Raw genomic sequence first — 19,817 nt, 5'->3', positions numbered from 1 at the left:
TGAAGCCAGCGTGAATTGTATTGGAGTCCATGGAAAGTACACTGTGAATATACTTCCTAATGAGTAAAAATCCTTTCCTGGAATGTGGAGCTGGATAGGAAAGCAAGCACAACTGGTTTGGAAGAGTCATCTGGACTCCATTCATTTAAAAGAAGGCTACTGGCTCCTCTCCCAGCAATTCAGCTTCTATTCACGGTTCCAACACAAACCAACTCGAACACAGTACTATATTCTCCAACAGGGCAGATTCTAATCTCTACACTAAGCCAATGAATTAACTATTCATCAATAGGTAGCATGCAATTATATGTGATAATGTAAACAGATAAATTGAGTCAAGAGATTTCCTTTATTCTAGTTTTTAAAAATAATGGTGAAAACATAATTTGGGAGTTATTTACAGTAAAAGAGAGCTAACCTTTAGGTTATCTTAATAAGTTAAAAAGTTTTTTAATGTTTTATTTCTGAGAGAGAGAGAGAGAGAGAGAGAGAACACAAGCGGGGGAAGGACAGAGAGAGAGGAAGACACAGAATCCAAAGCAGGATCCAGGCTCTGAGCTGGCTGTCAGCACAGAGCCCAACACGGGGCTCGAACCCACGAACCATGAGATCATGACCTGAGCCGAAGACGGACGCTTAACCAACTGAGAGACCTAATTCTGAAAAGAAAAACATTTTTAACTAAAAAACAATGTAGTAGTAGACTAAGCATATTATCACTTCCTCCTGAGGCCTCATTAAAATCAAAGTAATACTAGAAGGCGGCTATCAAAAGACAGGAGATTTTAAAGAAAATTCCAGGGCATCTGGGTGGCCTGCTTTGAGTTCTGTGCCTCCCACTCTCTGACCTGCCCCCGCTCATGCTCTGTTTCTATTTCAAACAAAACAAAACACAACAAAACAAAAACACATTAAAGAGAATTCCAGGGGCGCCTTGGGTAGCTCAGTGGGTTAAGTGTTCGACTCTTGATTTCGGGTCAGGTCATGTTCTCACTGTTCATGAATCTGGGCCCCACATCAGGCTCTGCACTGATGGCATGGAGCCTGCTTGGGATTCTCTATCACTCTCCCTCTCTCTCTGCCCCTCCCCTGCTCATTCTCTCTCTCTCTCAAAAATAAACATTTTTTTAAAATTCCAAGATGCAAAGTGATGAGTGCTGAAAGATGAAGAAAAGCAAAAAAAGTAGCTCAGCTTCTAGACTCTGGAGAGGTTCCAGGATAGCATATGGCAGGAACACAGGGTAGAAGTGAGTAGGGGTCCTGAAAGTTGAATGTCTACACACCAAACAGCCATCCCCACACACAGAGAAGGGCCTGGAGCCAGGCATCTATCACTTAGGCAACTCTAATCCAAGCAGAAAAACAGAGAAACAGGAAGAAGTGCTGTAGCATATAGATCTATAAACATCCCCCAAATAAAGTCCACCTATTGCAGCATTCTTTTCGCTGGCTCCTGGTAAGACAGCCCCACTTCCCTCCAGGTGACTCTTCACATGCGCCCACTTATACACATCTCCCATTCAGTGCAGTCCTAACTGGGACAGAACAACCCCGGATCACCTGACATCCATCAAAAGGAAGGAAAAATCAAAATGAGCAAATGAAAATGAGCTCTAGTCAAAATAAAAAAAAGAAAAAAGAAAAAAGAAAAAAAGAAAAAAAAATTCAAGGAACAGAAGAAAACTTAGAGAAAATTAGTTATTCTCTTTAAAGAAATCTGAGAGGCTGTGGTGTCCTAAAAAAGAACAAAATGTATGCAAAAGGAACTGAGAATAAAAATGTCATTTTAGAACTTAAAAATGTGACTGCTGATATAAAACATTCACTAGGGGCGCCTGCATGGCTCAATCGGTTAAGTGCAGACTCTGGCTCAGGTCATGATCTCACAACTCATGAGTGTCGAACCCCATATCGGCCTCTGTGTTGACAGCCTGGAGACTCCTGCTTCGCATTCTGTGTCTCCATCTCTCTCTGCCCCTCCCTTGCTCATGCTCTGTTTCCCCCTCTCTCAAAAATGAATAAACATTAAAAAACATTTTTAAATAAAAAAAATATAAAACATTCTCTTGAAGGGCAAAATCCTCAGTGAGACAATGAAATATAAGGCAAGCAGTATTACCTATTGTGTGCTTTTCCTTAGGGAATTACTTAAGGAATGTTTCTTTTCTTTCTAAGTCTTCCAATTCTATTTTATTTTTAAGCCCATGGACCACACAGAAATATTATTTTGATACAATTTTGGAACTCAGGGGAAAAGGATATCTTAAAAAAAAGATTCTTTCTTAGGTGTACCTAAGTGGCTCAGGTGGTCGGTTGAGTGTCCGACTCAATTTCAGCTCAGGTCATGATCTCACAGTTCATGAGTTTGAACCCTGTGTCAGGCTCTGCACTGACAGCGCGGAGCCTGCTTAGGATTCTCTCCCTTCCTCAATCTCTCTGCCCTTCCTCACTTGTGCTCTCAAAATAAATAAAATAAATAGGAAAGGAAGGAAGGAAGGGAGGGAGGGAGGGAGGGAGGGAGGGAGGAAGGAAGGAAGGTAGGTTGGTTGGTTCTTAGATGGACAGGTCTATGCCCATATATTTGACTATCAGTCTTAATTTCCTTCCATAACAGCTAAAGCACACGGAACTTTCAATCTCAGCAGACGACTGGGCAGGTAAGAATGGAGCAAATGGAAAATCACCCAGGACAGATGAAGTCTATGAAGAAAGTAAAGGAATCTTCTACCCCAGCCCCTTGACACTCCCTGCAATTGCCACACACACACACACACACACACACAGTCTTACTAAACTGCATGCACAAAGCAGGGAATGAATTATCAGTGGAGCTTGAATTCCACAGTGTATGGGAACAGGGGCCCTGCCAGACCAATCAGTGTGTGAGGAGTGAGGCTGGCAGGCTGGTAGAGTGTGAATGACTGCTGAGGCAGATGAGCTGGAGAAAAGCAAAGAGAGACATAAAAGAGAGACTGTTCCTAAAGGACCTGGGTGGCTCTGTCAGTTAAGTGTCCAACTTCAGCTCAGGTCCCGATCTCACAGTTCGTGAGTTCAAGCCCCGCGTCGGGCTCTGTGCTGATAGCTCACAGCCTGGAGTCTGCTTCACATTCTGTGTCTCCCTCTCTCTCTGCGCCTTCCCCACTTGCGTTCTGTCTCTTTATCTCTCAAAAAATAAACACTAAATATAAATAAATAAATAAATAAATAAGTAAATAAATATACTTGGGAGATTAAACAAAACACTTGTAAATAACACATAGGTCAAAGAAGAAATCTCAAGAGAAATTTAAAAATAAACTAAATGAACAAAAAACCACAACACCAAAATTTGTGGGATGCAGTTAGAGTAGTACTTAAAGAGAAATGTAAAGCACTGAATGCAAATATTAGAGGAGAAGAAAGATCCAAAATCAATAATCTAAACTTCCACCTTAGGAAACTAGAAAGAGCAAATTCAATCCAAAAAAGTAGAAGTAAAGAAATAAAGTTGGAACAGAAATCAATCAATTTCAAAATGGAAAATCAAGAGAGAAAAATCAATAAAACTAAAAGCTGGTTCTTTTAAAAGATCAATAAAATCAGTAAGTCTCCAAGGCTAATTAAGAGGAAAAAAACACAAATTACTAACATCAGACATGAAAGAGAGGTCATCACTACAGATCCTTCAAATATCAAAAGGATAATAAGGGAATATTATGAATCAGTGAATACTATGTCCACTAATTCAATAAACTAGATGAAATGGACCAATTCCTTTAAAAAAAACAAGCTGCCAAAACTCCCACAAGAATGTACAATTTAGGGGTACTTGGCTGGCTCAGTAGTAGAGCATACAACTCTTGATCTCAGGGTTGTTATTTTGAGCCCCACAATGGGTGCAGAGATCACTATAAAATAATAATTTAAAAAATAAAAATAGACAATCTAAATAGGACTACATCTATTAAAGAAATTGAATCAATAGTTGATAATCTTCCAAAACAGAAAGCAGCAGGCCCAAATGGGTTAACTGGTGAATTCTACCAAACATATGATTTCTGAAGACAGAAATCATACCAATTTTCTACATTTTTTCCTTTTTTTACATTTATTTATTATTGAGAGAGAGAGAGAGAGAGAGAGAGAGAGAAAGCACGAATGGGGTAGGGGCAGAGAGAGAGGGAGACACAGAATCTGAAGCAGGCTCCAGGCTCTGAGCAAGCTGTCAGCACAGAGCCTGATGTGGGGCCTGAACCCACGAACCACAAGATCATGACCTGAGCAGAAGTCAGTCGCTCAACCTACTGAGCCACTCGGGCATCTCTACATTTCTTCTCTAATATAGAAGCAGAAGCAACATTTCCTAACTTATTCTATAAGGCCAGCATTAACCTAATACTGAAACCAGACAGACATTACAAAGAAACTAATCTGTCTCATGAATAGAGATACAAAAACCCTCAACAGAATATTAGCAAATGGAATCCAGTACTATGTAAAGGAAGAATTATGATGAAGAGGGATTTTCCCAGGTATGTAAAACTGGCTCATCATTTAAAGATCAACTAATGTAATCTACAACATCAATAGGCTAAAAAGGGGGGAAAAAAGAAAGCCCATAGGATCCAATCAATAGATGCATGAAAAGCACTTGACCAGATCAAACATCCATTATTCACCACAAAAACGCTCAGTAAACTAGGAATACAGAGGAACTTCCTCAATTTGATAAAGAATATCTACAAAAACCTACAGCTAACATCATACTTAACGATGAGAAACTCAACCCACTAAGGTCAAGTACAAGGCAAGTCCCCTCTCATCACTCCTTTTAAACATCATTACTGGAAGTTCTAGCTAATGCAGTAAGACAAAAAAACAAAATAAAAGGCATACAGACTGAAGGAAGAAATAAAACTCTTAGTTTGCAGAGGCCATGACTGTAGAAATTCTGAAAGAACTGGAAAAAAAATACATGTGGAACAGCTAGGTTGCAGGGTACAAGGTTAATATACAAAAGTGAATTGTTTCCCTATATACCAGTAATGAAAATGTAGAATTTGAAATTTAATACACAGTGCCATTTATCTTAGCACTGCCCAAAATGAAATACTTCTACATAAACCTAACAAAACATGTACAAGATCCATAGGAAGAAAACTATAAAACTCTACAAAAGAACTCAAAGAACTAAATAAATGGAGAGATATTCCATGTTTATGAATAGAAAGACTCAATACTGTCAAGATGTCAGTTCTTCCCAACTTGATTCAATACAATCCTAATCAAAATCCCAGCAAGTTTCTGTGGATAGCAACAAGCTGATTCTGAAGTTCATACAGAGAGGCAAAAGATTCAGAATAGCCAACCTCTAGATCGAAGGCAAGTAATGAAGGGCTGTCACTACCTAACTTTAAAACTTATGATAGAGCTACAGTGAACAAGGTGGTGTGGTTTTGACGAAAGAAGAGACAAATATATTAAGGGAACAGAATGGAGAGCACAGAAATATGACCGACTAATCTTTGACAAGAAGCAAAGGCAAAAAAATGGAAAGAACGAAAGAATAGTGGTTTCAACAAAGTGGTGCTGTTGTCACAAGTGAGCATCTACGTGTAAAACAACTCTAGACACAGACCTTTCATCCTTCACAAATATTAAGTCAAAATGCATCAGACCTAAACATAAAATGCAAAACTATAAGACAGAGCAGAAAAACTAGATGCCTTGGGTATGATGATGACTTTTTTTAATGTTTATTTTTGAGAGAGAGAGAGAGAGAGAAAATCCAAAGCAGGCTCCAGGCTCTGAGCTGTCAGTACAGAGCCTGATGCAGCGCTTGAACCCACCAACTGTGAGATCATGAGCCTAGTTAGGATGTTTAACCAACTGAGCCACCCAGGCGCCCCTATGATTTTTTGAATAGAATACCAAGGGCATAATCCATAAAGTAAAGAACTGATAAGCAGAACTTCATTAAAATTAAAAACAACTACTCTGTGAATGACAATGTTAAGAGAATGAGAAGCCAAGCCAAAACATTTATAAACACATATTTGATAAAATGCTGTTATCCAAATAACAAAGAACTCTCAAAATTCAACAATAAGAAAATGAACACCCTGATTTAAAAATGGGTAAGGGGAGCCTGGGTGTCTCAGTTCACTAAGCATCCAACTCTTGATTTCAGCTCAGGTCATCATGGTTCATGAGTTCAAACCCTGCATACTAGGGATGCTCTCTCTCCCTGCCCCTCACCTACTCACATTCTCTCTCTGAAAAATAAATAAACCTTAAATAAGTAAATGGGGCACCTGGGTGGCTTAGTCAGTTAAGTATCCGACTTTGGCTCAGGTCATAATCTCATGGTTCCTGAGTTTGAGCCCATAGTTCCACAGTCAGGCTCTGTGCTGACAGCTCAGAGCCTGGAGCCTGCTTCGGTTTCTGTTGTCTCCCTCTCTCTCTCTGTGCCCCTCCCCCACTCTTGCTCTATCTCTCAAAAATGAATAAATGTTATAAAAAAAATTTTATGGGCAGCTGGGTGGCTCAGTTGGTTAAGCATCCAATTTTGGCTCAGGTCGTGATCTCATGGTTCCTGAGTTCGAGTCCTGCATCAGGCTTGCTGATGTCAATGCAGAGCACACTTAGGATCCTCTGTCTCCCTTTCTCTGCCCTTAACCCACTCGCACACTCTCTCTTTCAAAAATAAATAAACATTAAAAAATATTTTAATAAATAAATATTTTAAAAATGGGTAAAAGACCTCAACAAGCACCTCACCAAAGAAGATATTCAGATGGCCAATCAGCAAAGATGCTCAACCTCGTATGGTATTAGGGAATTTCAAATTAAAACAACAATGAGCGGGGTGCGCCTGGATGGCTCAGTTGGTTAAGCGTCCGACTTCGGCTCAGGTCATGAACTCATGGTTCGTGGGTTCGAGCCCCATGTCGGGCTCTGTGCTGACAGCTAGCTCAGAGCCTGGAGCCTGCTTCATATTCTGTGTCTCCCTCTTTCTTTGACCCTCCCCTGCTTATGCTGTCTCTGTCTCTCTCTCAAAAATAAATCATTAAAAAAAAAAAAAATGAGCGGGGCCTGGGTGGCTCAAAACTGGTTAAGCCTCAGACTCTTGATCTCAGCTCAGGTCTTGATCTCATGGTCCTGAGTTCAAGCTCTCTGTTGGGCTCCATGCTGGGCGTGGAACCTACTTAAAAACAACGACGACAGATGACAAGTTACTTACTATACACCCATTAGAATGGCCCAAATCCAGAACACTGACAACATCAACATCAAATGCCGAGGTGAACGTGGAACTCTCATTCTTCGTTGATGGGGATGGAAAATGATGTAGCCACTTTGGTAGATATTTTGGAGGTTTCTTACAAAGCTAAACATACTCTACCATACAATTTATCAATCAAGCTCCTTGGTATTTACTTACCCTAAGGATCATAAAACTAATGTCTCCACAGAAAACCTGCACACCGACGTGTAAGGCAGCCGTATCCATAATTACCCAACCGGCAGCAAGCAAGGTGCCTTTCAAAAGGTGAATGGAGAAGCTGCAGTATATCCAGACCGTGGATTATTCAGGGCTAAAAAGCAATGAGCTAGCGGGCCTTGGAAAGACATGGGGGAGACACAAAAGCAGATCACTCAGTCAAAAGGCCAATCTGATAAAGCCACATCCTGTATGGTTCCAACCATACAACATTCTGGAAAAGCAAAACCATGGAGACAATAAAAAGCTCAGTGGTTGCCAGAGGTCAGAGGAGGAGGAAGGATGAAGAGGCAGGGCGCAGGACTTTTAGCACAGTGAAACCACTCTGTGTGATACTGTACTACCAGACACACGTCATTACAGATTCGCTGAACCCCGCAGAATATACAATACCAAGAGTAAACCCTGATATAATCTATGGATTTGGGGGGATAACGATGTGTCAGTGTAGGACCATCAACTGTAACAAACATACCACTCAGGTATAGGATGTTGACGGTGGGGGGTGTTACGTATGTGTGGAGACAGGGGTATATAGGAACTCTGTACTTTCTGCTCAATCTTGCTAGGAACATAAACTGCTCTGAAAACAGAATCTATTAAAAAAAGAAAGTAACCACCGCAGTAAAGAAATAGCATATACAGCTTCCATGTCACTAGAAAAATGAAGGAGTGGACTAATCAATTTGGCAAAATATAGACTAGTCCTAAGAAAAGCAAAAAGGAATAATACGGTACCAAAGGTGACAGGAATACATTTGCGTTTAAGTTATAATCAGGGGCGCCTGGCTGGCTCAGTCAGGAGGGCATGTGACTCTTGATATCAGGGTTATGAGTTTGAGCCCCACGTTGGGTGCAGAGATTACTTAAAAATAAAATCTTTTTAAAAAGTTATCATAATTAATGTTACTAAAAGCTAGATTTCATTATTCCAAGGTCAAAGAATTTGAAACTCCATGAAAAACAAAGTACTGTCACAAAAGACATAACTAAAACAAAATGACATAAAAAGGCAGGAAAATAAAGGGCTAAGTAATACTAGTGAAATAGCCACCCCTCATCACCCATTAAAAACCAGAAGAGACTAAATTTCAGAGCAAAAATAAATATGGGACAGAAAAGGTAATTTTATGCTGATATGATATGATCCATTATGGAAATAAAACAATCATCATTCTTTATGCTGAATTACATAAACAAAGAAAAACAGAAAGCAAAATATAAGGAGAAACAAAAATCACAATTACAAAGAAAGATAACATCTCGAAATTTGATAGCTTAAACCTATGAACAATAAAAAGTCTGTCTGTATGTATGAACAAAAATTATAGAACCTCTGTTTTAAAATGAAATGTTTATAAAACCTGACATATGCTTGGCAAAAAGATTTTCTTTAAAAAAATTTTTTTTAATGTTTACTTATTTTTGAGAGAGAGAGAGACAACAGAATCCGAAGCAGGCCCCACAGGCTCTGAGCTGTCAGCACAGAGTCCAACGCGGGGCTAGAACCCACAAACTGGGATATTATGACGTGAGCCGAAGTTGGACATTTAACCCACTAAACCACCCAGGCGCCCCAAAAAGATTTTCTTAATAAATCCCTCTAGAGAATTTTATAGGCCACTTTCCACCATTTTTGTTATAATTACTCAATCATCTGAGATTGCACTTTTGATTTTCCCTTGGACTCTAGAGTTATTTAAAGGTGTTTATTGTTTCTCAAATTAAATTTGGAAATCAGCAGAATAAGAAACAATTTTTATCTCTCAAAGTGGCTAAGATAATAAAGAAAAATACCTTGCAAATATGTAGGAGAAACTGGCATGTTCATGGAGATGGGCTGTAAACAGGTACTCTTCCTAGAGAGCAACTGGACAATTCAACACAAAACTTAAGCATATTACCAACAATTCTGCCTCAAGAAATTGATACTAAAGAAATAACTGAATACAAAAAAATAAAATAAAAAACCCAGAGGTATTTGCTATTCTTCTCAATGCTGTCTAGAATAATGAAAGATTAGGATCAAACTAAATGTTCAACCAAAAGATATTCTAACTATATCATTAAAACAAAATTTTTTTTGAGAGGGAGGGAGAGAATCTTAAGCAGGCTCCATGCCCAGTACGGAGCTCTACCTGGGGCTTGATCCCATGGTCCTGAGATCATCACCTGAGCTGAAATCAAGAGTTTGACGCTCAACTGGCTGAGCCACCCAGGCACCCCAAATGATGGGATATTTATACATATACTCACAACAGGTCTTTCAAAAGAACTGCTCCTATATATGCCTGTTACCACAGAAGAGTGTGTGTCCACAGTATAATAAACTAATGAAATGGCTAAACACACACACTTACCGATTTGTAAGCATGTATGAAATTACTAAAATGTTAACAAAGGTTATCATTAGGTGACGGCAATATAAATGACTTGTTGTTGCGTACTGGTTATTTCTTAAGATTTCCGTGACAGGTATAGATTACATGATAAAGCAAGTCCAATAAAGTACTAATGGTAGAATCTAGGTGATGGGCATGTGGGTGTTTATAATAAAATTTTTAATAATAAATTTCTTTTAATAAGGCAGTGTGTTTGAAAATTTGTGTAATACTGGGAAAAAATGTCAAACCCAAAAGTTTTCAGGAAAAAAATAATCACTTTAGAATCCAAAAGTAAGGTACTCCCCTATCTATTTCAATCTTTCTGAGACTTAACAAAATATGCTACAGAAGACACTGCAAGGTGGTAGTGGCAGCATTTTAAAATAATTACAGGGACGCCTGGGTGGCTTAGTCGGTTAAGCGTCCGACTTTCACTTAGGTCATGATCTCGCGGTTCGTGGGTTCGAGCCCCGCGTCAGGCTCTGTGCTGATTGCCAGCCCAGAGCCTGGAGCCTGTTTCAGAATCTGTGACTCCCTCTCTCTCTGACCCTCCCCTGCTCACGCTGTCTCTCTTTCTCTCTCTCTCTCCCCTAGAAATAAATAAAACATAAAATAAAATAAAATAATTACATGAATTTTTTTTTTAATGTTTTTTATTTATTTCTAGGAGAGAGAGAGAGAGAGAGAGACAGCGTGAGCAGGGGAGGGTCAGAGAGAGAGGGAGTCACAGACTGAAACAGGCTCCAGGCTCTGAGCTGGCAGTCAGCACAGAGCCCGACGCGGGGCTCGAACCCACGAACCGTGAGATCATGACCTGAGCGAAAGTCGGACGCTTAACCGACTAAGCCACCGAGGCGCCCCATGAATTTTTTAAAAAAGCAAAAAATTAAATGAACCCAATGCCAAAAATGTAACTCTAGTTTTTTTTCCCCTAACTATGTATTGAAAGGAACCTATAATGCTCATACAGTTCATAAACCTTACTAGGATCCTCCTGATTAGAGTAATAGAGTGGAGGAGGAGACCAGGAGGTGAGAGCCCGGGGCTTCTAGAAACACTCTTGGGTGGTAAGTTATGTTCCGCTGTGTGATTCAGTGCAAATTACTCTTTACTAGTAATAGTTAGTATTTGAGTTCTTACTAAATGTCTCCTCATTAAAGCAAGTATTATCAGGTTCCTAAGCTCGAGACATGAAAACCAGTGCTTAGATACGGTAAGTAATTTGCCAACACCACATTTTAAAGCAGCGGCACTAGGATCTGAACACAGGTGACTGGTTCCAAAGCCCATGCACAAACCAAATGTATTAAAGCCCTCCTTATCTCTGCTGCTGAGAGAATAAATCAGGACACCTTCTGGAGGGCAGGCAAGCTTATGTAAATGGAACCTTAAATTATTTTTTGCATTTGCAATTACTGAAGGGGTATTATATAAATCTGCCTTCTAGACTACCTGAGAAGCTGAAAAATCAGTTTGAAGGCCCAGCTCTATTTTCTTTTTAAAAAATTTTTTAATGTTTTATTTATTTTTGAGAGAGAGACAGAGACAGCATGAGTAGGGGAGGGGTCAGAGAGAGAGGGAGACACAGAATCTGAAACAGGCTCCAGGCTCCGAGCTGTCAGCACAGAGCCCGACGCGGGGCTAGAACCCAAGAACCGTGAGATCATGACCTGAGCTGAAGTCAGACACTTAACCGACTGAGCCACCCAGGCACCCATGAACGCCCAGCTTTAAAAAGGAGGTTTTCTTAACAGTAACCTAACTTTTATTTTAAAGGCAGAACTGGCAATTTCAGTTTGAATGACAAAAAAATTCAGTAATGTTAAATATCACCATAAAGGTGATCTTGCCCTTTCTGAACATTTAATATTGCTTATTTTTAAAAATTTACTTATTTTGAGAAAGAGAGCAAGAGTCCAAGTGGGGGGGGGGGAGGGAGGGAGAGAGAGAGAGAGAGAGAGAGAGAGAGAGAGAAAGAGAGAGAATATGAATCTCAAGCAGGCTCCATGCTGTCAGTGCACAACCTGACTCGGGGCTCAAACTCACAAACCGTGAGGTCATGACCTGAGCCAAAACCAAGAGTCGGACACTTAATTGGCTGAGCCACCCAGGCGCCCCGAATACTGCATATTTTTAGCTGGTCCAACAGAGATGAACAGCTGATTTGAAAGCAGCAAGCAAATACACTTATATTTCTCACCCTTGATTGGATGCTAAATGCCATCATGCAGTTTTTATTTTAGCTATTCTATTTCTAATAGGTATGTAGTGGTTATCTCATTGTTGGATGGCATTAAAAGTAATTTAAAAAAAACTAGACCTTAAGAAATTACTCATTTAGATGACATAAGATTTAGTATTTTTTATAAATATATATTCAAAAGGAAAAAACGAAGGCTAGAACGGTGTAGCTGTTTAGCTCTGTTTGACCAAAAGTGCAGATTTAAACCTGATAACCCCCTGATGTCCTTGTCGACAATGTGATTCTGTGACTCCATAAAAATAATTTCTACTTAGCATCATAGTCCCTATAGAGACAGGCACACTCCCCCGGGATTCTCAAGTCTGGAGATCTTCTCAGTGATGTCCTCATTCGGTTTTGCACCCAGAACTTTGCTGCTCACACAGCCATAAATAGTTGATCGCCTTTCCTTCCAGCGCTCATAAATCTCAGCAAAAGCATGTCACAGAGGAGCTCTTGGTTGAAAACGATACTCTCCCCTTCTTGAGCTGCCTCACTCTCCACAGTCAAGAGCTCTTTTGTGTGTGTTTATGGCGTACTGTGAAACCCAAACCCCATCTGTTCTGGGGCCTGACATGGAACCCTACTAGGTCTCTCAACTGACAGAGAGGCTGTTCAGACGGCCTCCCAGCCGGCCCACCCACGCCCTCAAGTCACTCCTCAACCCGAAAGGGACTAAAGAGGAACAGAAATCAAGCCGCATGAACATTTTAGAGGCATTCAAGGGATCTTCCAATAACTGCCACCGCATCTGAAGGACAGGACGATTCAGTGTGGCAAGATCTAGATGAGTAAGAATGGCGGCAGGTGGATGGATGGAAAAACGGCAGATATAAATGCATGGATCTGCTACTTACAGTACAGATTATATCTTTTTTGAAACTGTTATTTCCCATTCTTAATAACATGATATTTCATCACCAATAACAGGCAATTACCATACATATAACCCATATGGAAAAGCCAGCAGGATGGTTCCTCTCCTCCAGATTCAGTATCTAGAGACTGTGTCAAGACCATGGTGATTATGCGGAAGAAACAGCAAGTACAAAGGCCCTGAGGGGAGGTGCGCCTGGGTGGCTCAGTCGGTTAAGCTTCCGACTTCAGCTCAGGTCATGATCTCACAGTTCGTGGATTCAAGCCCCGCATTGGGCTCTGTGCTGACAGCTCAGAGCCTGGGGCCTGCTTCAGATTCTGTGTGTGTCTCTCTCTCTGCTCCTCCCCTGCTCATGCTCTGTCTCTCTGTCTCAAAACTAAATAAACATTAAAAAAAAAAATTCAAAGGCCCTGGGGGGAAAAGGGCCTGGCTGTAGAGGAGCAGGTAGGGGGCTACTAGTATGGGTGGAGCACAGGGAGCAAGAGAGAAGTGAGAGATGAGGTCACAGAGGAAGCCAGATCATAGGCCATTCTAAGGGCTTCAGCTTAGGAAGTGACGTGATATGTTGCAATCTGGTTTCATTTAACAGGATCATTTGACCAGGAGTGTTGAAAGGAGACTGAAGGAAGTAAAAACTGAAGGAGGTAACAGTGACGTGGACCAAGGTGGTGGTGACAGAGGTGGTAAGAAGTGGTTGGATTCTGAGTACGCATGTATTCTGGAGGTAGGGTCAACAGGATTGGCTGATAAACGGAATACTGGGTGCAAGAAATGAAAGAAATCAAGGAAAACTCTTAGTTTTTTGGCTTAAGCAACTGAAAGGAGGGAGTTAAGATTTACTGAGATGGGGAAGACTGCTGAAGGAGCAAGTTTGGGAGAAGGTACTGGAATCACAGTTTTAACTTCCTATATATTAAGTTCCAGTGGCCAACTGGACAACCGAACAGAAATACTAAGTAGCCAGGTTAAGGAGAGCTGTGGTTTAGGATGAATAGGTCATCCATCTACCTACCTACCCACTGACCCAACTACTCGCGTACCATATTCAAAACCTTGAGACTGGGTCAGATCACCAAGGAGTAGATGGAGGGGTGCCTGGGTGGCTCAGTTGGTTAAGCGTCCGACTTCGGCTCAGGTCATGATCTCACGGTTCGTGGGTTCGAGCCCCGTGTTGGGCTCTGTGCTGACAGCCAGCTCAGAGCCTGGAGCCTGCTTCAGATTCTGTGTCTCCCTCTCTCTCTGACCCTCCTCTGCTCATGCTGTCTCGCTCTCAGAAATAAATAAAACAAACAAACAAAAAAGGAGTAGATGAAAAGACAGACAAGGAAAGAAAAGACACAGGACTACTCCAGGACATTCAAACTTAAGGGAGGAATCAGCAAAGACACTGCCGCAGGAGAAAAATCAGCAAGTATGGAGTCCTGGAGGCCTGGTAGAAAAAGATCCTCAGGACTTTTTCCCCCAACATATTCTCCTTTGCTCTTCTAGCTCAGGCCCCAGTCATCACGGACAAGATGTCACTGCTGTGCCTCGTCTGAATTCATGTCTCACAGAAACTAGCAGGTAACGTGATTAGTCTTGTTTCAGGTTTTGTTAGGCAGCAATAATAACACGGTTTCTAAAGTCATACTTGTTCGCATAACCAACAAGAGAGCTCACATAAATATATCTGACAACAATAACCTTTAGTTCTCAGGCTGATGAGTACATCTGATGTTTTTCATGGATCACTTCTAGTCTGACTCCTCTCAAGATTAATCTGGTCGTCTGCAAATGGCAAACTGTCTAAATGTTCTCCATGTGAATCATCCCTTTCTCAAACACCTTATCTTCACCAATCATTTTAATTCAAATCTAAACAAATCCAAAAAACAGTAAGATCGGATGGCAAAGCTAAAACTAAGCCTGCATCAAACACTAAAACTAACAGCTAACTCAAGTTCTGCAGGTCCTGTCGCCAGAGATGGCTTCGCTTTCACTTTCTCGCACCCAAGGACAAGACACTACAGGACAGAATTTCTGCAAGTCTAATTTTAACCTTTCTGAGCTTAAATATATCCCTTTAGAATTCCATGGGGGATTGTGGCTATACTGGTAAGCACTTTAAATACCGACTTTTACAACTGCTTCACATTTCTGTCCAGACTCTGGGAAAAGTGATGGGGTTGTAAAAACAAAACAAAACAAAACAAAACAACAACAAAGTTTAGAGGAAGCACAATTTCCCATCGGCTTCCTTCTGGTCACACCTCCCCCACCCCCAACCACAGGTAATCAGTTTAGTGGTTTTCTTTCTGGACTCCATTCTAGGTATTTACATACCTACATACATACATACAGATATAAATATACACATATTTATACACACATACAAATGCTTTAGGACATTTTATTTAAGTTTATTTATTTATTTAGAGAGACAATGTGTGCGTGTGAGCAAGAGAGGGGCAGAGAAAGAGAATCCCAAGCAGGCTCTGTGCTATCGGTGCTCCAATGGGGAGCTCAAGCCCATGAACCGTGAGATCATAACCTGAGCTGAAATCAAGAGTTGGACACTTAACCAACTGAGCCAACCAGGCGCCCCCAGGACATTTTATTATACATAAATCAACCATACTCGCTATTTCAGTTCACTAAAATGTCTCTGAGACCGCTCCACATTAGGGTATGTAGATTTCCTTTATTAAACTGCTGGACGATAATACAAAATATGAATATGCCACAACTGAGGTAATCATTCTCCTACTGATGGGCACTTAGATTGCTTTGAGTTTTTCCTACTATACTTTAAAGCTGGTAATAAATCTCTTGTACATGCTTTCTTTGTGCCCATGACTAAGCATTTCTCTACAGATACTTAAAAGCGAAAATGCTGGGCTCAAATATGAACCAAAAGGCACCAAAAGTTAGTCATAAGATTTGGTCAAGGTCTCCAAGCCTGTGGTAAGAGAGGAGGGAGAAGAGGTGGGAAAACAGAAATGACAGCAAAAAAAAAAAAAGTTAGAAAAATCCCTGACTCCTCTTTTTTTTTCATACTGCTTAAGAACCCCCAGTTCACTTCATGGCCAATATGCGAGGATACCATTGAGAAGCTTAGTCAACTTAGAAGGCTGACAAGCAAAAACACAGAAGTTAAAATACACCAGAATGTTATTAGTGGGGAGCAGAAAACTTTTAAATCTGTTCCCTTTACTTTTTTGTTTTTCAAAATGTCCACCCTGAATAAGAATACACAGGAAAACATACTTGAAACTTACATTACAATGGGATGAGGGGCAGAGCACGTACGTGCTAGCCTGGAAAGTCATGAGAGCTTCCATAAAATGAAGTGACTGCACTGAAAACTCAAAGAAGTTTGCCCAAGTAGCAAGGGGCAAGGCAAGCTTTCTCCCGGAAGGGAGTCACATGCCTTATGTCAGATGTGTGGCATGCCCTGAAATGGAAAGTGACTGGTGTACAGTGTCCCAAACAGTAGAGACATTTTTCTTAAATTTTTTATACTTTATTTTTGAGACAGAGAGAGACAGAGCGTGAGCAGGGGAGGGTCAGAGAGAGAGGGAGACACAGAATCTGAAGCAGGCTCCAAGCTCTGAGCTAGCTGTCAGCACAGAGCCCGACACGGGGCTCGAACCCACAAACTGTGAGATCATGACCTGAATTGAAGCCGGACACTCAACCGACTAAGCCACCCAGGCGCCCCCAGTAGAGACATTTTTAAGGCATTTAATATGTGCTGCCTTTCATCATCATGGATAGAATTCAGTTTTTAAGTCTTGGCTAATTCGATAGGAGCAAGATACCAGCTTATTTTAACTAGCATTTATCTGATGACTAGAGAGATGAAATATATATGTATTTTTTCACTTATCACTTCCTCTCCACTTCAAAGTGGGAAAACCCGGGGCGCCTGGGTGGTTCAGTCGGTTAAGTGTCCGACTTTGGGTCAGGTCATGATCTCACGGTTCGTGGGTTTGAGCCCCACGTCGGGCTCTGTGCTGACAGCTAGCTCAGAGCCTGGAGGCTGTTTTGGATTCTGTTTCTCCCTCTCTCTCTGAAATAAATAAATCATTAAAAAAAAAATTTTTTTTTTAAAAGTGGGAAAACCCAGGAAAGAACAACTTTTCTTCAATCACTATCATTCCCTCTTCATTCCATGAGTCTGCAGGTCACTGAGCAGTACTACATATTCATCAAGGTATCCACGTCTTATAACCTTCTAGACTATGAACTCCTCTGCCAGGCTGTGAAGGTTCTCCACCATCCTGTTGTACTCATGACCTGTTCTTTCCATCTACATCATCTGGCACATTCAGGACACTAGCCCCTAGCCTAACCGAGGCCACAGCAGGAGGCTGACAACTGTTTCCAATTAAGCATGAGTAACTAAGCAACCAGGATCTGGAGGACAAAAGGAACTCTCAGACCATTCAAATGAGAGTTTTTCTACAAGTGCGACTGTTCCCAAGGGCACTGTGGAAATGTATGAGTGTAGCTGCCATGATGAGTGGAGGGCACAACTGGCAATTAGTAGGAAGGGACCAGAAGTGCTGGATATTCTGTTGGGACTCACCCAACAATGCTATATCCTGTATAACTTTTCAAACTTCTGCCTAACACTTATGTGGGTGGAAAACCTGCTTTTAACTATCTGAGCCTAGAATCCAACTGACAAGGTTGAGAACTGCTCCAATCTAAACAATCATCTGTAAATATAGGAGCACAGGTAGAGAATGGTTAGCTATACCAGCCTACAAGCATACGCCATACATCATGCCTATAGCCTCATCAACGCACACAATCAATCAAGGACACCTACAGACCGAAAATCTATACAGAAGCAATACAACCCCTCCCCCACCCAGTTCTTAGGTCATACTTCCCAACTTATTTTACCGTATCTATGCCTGAAGTGGTCCCCAAATGGGGTAAAGAAGGGTGTATTAGGTATACTGTCCCTAATGTAAATCAAACTATACCAGGTTTACAAAGAAAAGTGATTCCTCCCTGCTGGTGCCAATACTTCCTCTCTAATACTATCTTGTTATTGATGACCAATTCAAACCAACCCAGATATAATCCCTAAACAATCCAAATTAGCACTAGAGGCTAATTCTACCCCGAAGAGTACCCCTCCCTAAAATCAACAGGTTCACATTAAATAGCTTAGAATATTATGAGCTTAAATTGTTGGGTTCATAACACCTTTCCTGAAAGGATCAATGACACAAAAACATTCATATCATTTATAATATAATAATGCAAATAATGTTATTAGAAACCAATAACAATATTATTACAATACTGTTATTGAAAACCAGTATCTTGAGAGTAAAAGAGATACAAATATAAGAAAAAAAAACCCTTGTAATGTTAACTTTTAAGTGGAAATACTAAGATGAAATCATGATTTTTCTTTTTTTGTCATTCTTATTTTGGCAGAGTGCAAGTGGGGGAGGAGCAGAGAAGGGGGAACAGAGGATCTGAAGCGGGCTCTGCACTGACAGCAGCGAGCCTGATGTAGGGCTCAAATTCACAAACTGTGACATCATTATCTGAGCCAAAGTCAGATGCTCAACAGAGCCACCCATGTGCCCCATGACTTTTCCTTCTTAATGTGCTTTCTATTACTGACTATTAGAAGGGCCTAGGAGCAATGACATCCCAGCATCAGTAAGCACACCAAGCACCAACCTTGGTTTCTAAATAACATTCTCTACTAAAAGGAAACTCTCTGGAGAAACAGCAGACAACAGGTCTGGGACAGGAAGATTCAAGGTGAACTTGGAGTAACTTTACTGCATTACAGAGCAAGGAAGTACTCAAAGAATGAAAAGTTTATGTCAAAAATACATATGGGGACACCTGGGTGGTTCAGTCAGTTGAGCATTGGACTTTGGCTGAGGTCAGGATCTCACAGTTTGTGAGTTCAAGCCCCACATCAGGCTCTGTGCTGACAGCTCACAGCCTGGAACTTGCTTAGGATTCTGTGCCTCCCTCTCTCTCTGCCCCTTCCCTGCCCACACGCTATCTCTCTTTCTCTGACAAAAAATAAACAAACATTAAAAAAATTTTTTTAAGTACATAGGAGGCTATCTGAAAGGGCACACCCTGGCCAAATTTAAGACAAAGAGAATAAAGCCTATAACTGACTGTAATACAGTGAAAAAAAAATTAAGATCCATGAGCCCTGAGGGGTATTTAAAATAAGTAAAAAAAAGGGGTACATGGGTGGCCCAGTTAGTTATAAACCTGACTCTTGATTTCAGCTCAGGTCATGATCTCGTGGTTCATGAGACTGAGCCCCTTGTTGGGCTCTGTGCTGACAGCGAGGAGCCTGCTTGGGATTCTCTCCTTCTCTTCGCTGCCCCTTCCTCTCAAAAAGAAACAAACTTTAAAATAAGGAAAAAAAAGGGAAGACAAAAAGCATGAAAGGGGAACAAGTAAAAGAGCTTTCTCTTACAGAAGAATTGAGCTAATTAAAAAAAGTTGTAGAAAATCACTATATTTCAGTCTCTATTGAAAGGATCTTGGGGTGCCTGGGTGGCTCAGTTGGTTAAGCGTCCAACTATGGCTCAGGTCATGATCTCACTGTTTGTGGGTTTGAGCCCTGAGGCAGGCTCTGTGCTGACAGCTCAAAGCCTGGAGCCTGCTTTGGATTCTGTGTCTCCCTCCCTCTGACCCTCCCCTGCTCATGCTCCGTCTCTCAGAAATAAATAAAACAAGACAGAAAGACAGAAAGACAGAAAGACAGAAAGAAAGAAGGGAGGGAGGGAGGGAGGGAGGGAGGGAGGGAGGGAGGAAGGAAGGAAGGAAGGAAGGAAGGAAGGAAGG

General features: G+C 41.1%; 1 protein-coding gene and 1 long non-coding RNA gene across 2 annotated transcripts in view; one reads left to right on the top strand and one right to left on the bottom strand.

Annotated features, from left to right (window-relative positions):
• The window catches only part of LOC120238184 (diphosphoinositol polyphosphate phosphohydrolase 1), a 114,157-nt gene that overhangs the window by 22,812 nt on the left and 71,528 nt on the right, over positions 1 to 19,817 (bottom strand). The gene's annotated exons all lie outside the window — the stretch shown is intronic.
• LOC120238187 overlaps positions 13,606 to 19,817 on the top strand; it is a 14,465-nt gene continuing 8,253 nt past the window's right edge. The window contains exons 1-2 of the long non-coding RNA XR_005530154.1: positions 13,606 to 13,669; positions 14,475 to 14,549. This is a non-coding gene — a long non-coding RNA (uncharacterized LOC120238187). The remainder of the gene's footprint in view (positions 13,670 to 14,474; positions 14,550 to 19,817) is intronic.

Source organism: Hyaena hyaena, unplaced genomic scaffold, assembly GCF_003009895.1.
Source record: "Hyaena hyaena isolate Hyena2069 unplaced genomic scaffold, ASM300989v1 scaffold_202, whole genome shotgun sequence".
In the NCBI taxonomy this organism is placed as follows: Eukaryota; Metazoa; Chordata; class Mammalia; order Carnivora; family Hyaenidae; genus Hyaena; species Hyaena hyaena.
Note: the sequence above shows the minus strand (reverse complement) of the source record. Positions and strands in the feature narration are given on the sequence as shown.